This window comes from Seriola lalandi, unplaced genomic scaffold, assembly GCF_002814215.2.
Source record: "Seriola lalandi dorsalis isolate HSWRI2012SDOR001 ecotype SW California unplaced genomic scaffold, Sedor1 jcf7180002054865, whole genome shotgun sequence".
Lineage (NCBI taxonomy): Eukaryota > Metazoa > Chordata > Actinopteri > Carangiformes > Carangidae > Seriola > Seriola lalandi.
In genome coordinates, this window is record NW_019525418.1 from 237350 (window position 1) to 237806 (window position 457).

The window sequence follows — 457 nt, forward strand, 5'->3', positions numbered from 1 at the left end:
GACAGGCAGACAGACAGACAGGCAGACAGACAGACAGACAGGCAGACAGACAGACAGACAGACAGACAGACAGGCAGACAGACAGACAGACAGACAGACAGGCAGACAGACAGGCAGACAGACAGACAGGCAGACAGGCAGACAGACAGACAGGCAGACAGACAGGCAGACAGACGGACAGACAGACAGACAGACAGACAGGCAGACAGGACTGATGCAGCTTCTACACCGGCTGCGTGGCGTGTGCGAGGAAAGACCTGTTGATGTCATAGTGACATCACACCAGCTACATGACATCAAACTGACGCCTTCCACTGTAGTTTCTACGTCCAGACTGAATCTGAACATGATACAGACAAGAAGAAATATTAAATATTCTCAACCAGCAGCTGCAGAGACGGAGACATTTTAGAGACATTTTCTGTCAAAATTAAAATAAAATTAATATATAATGAAA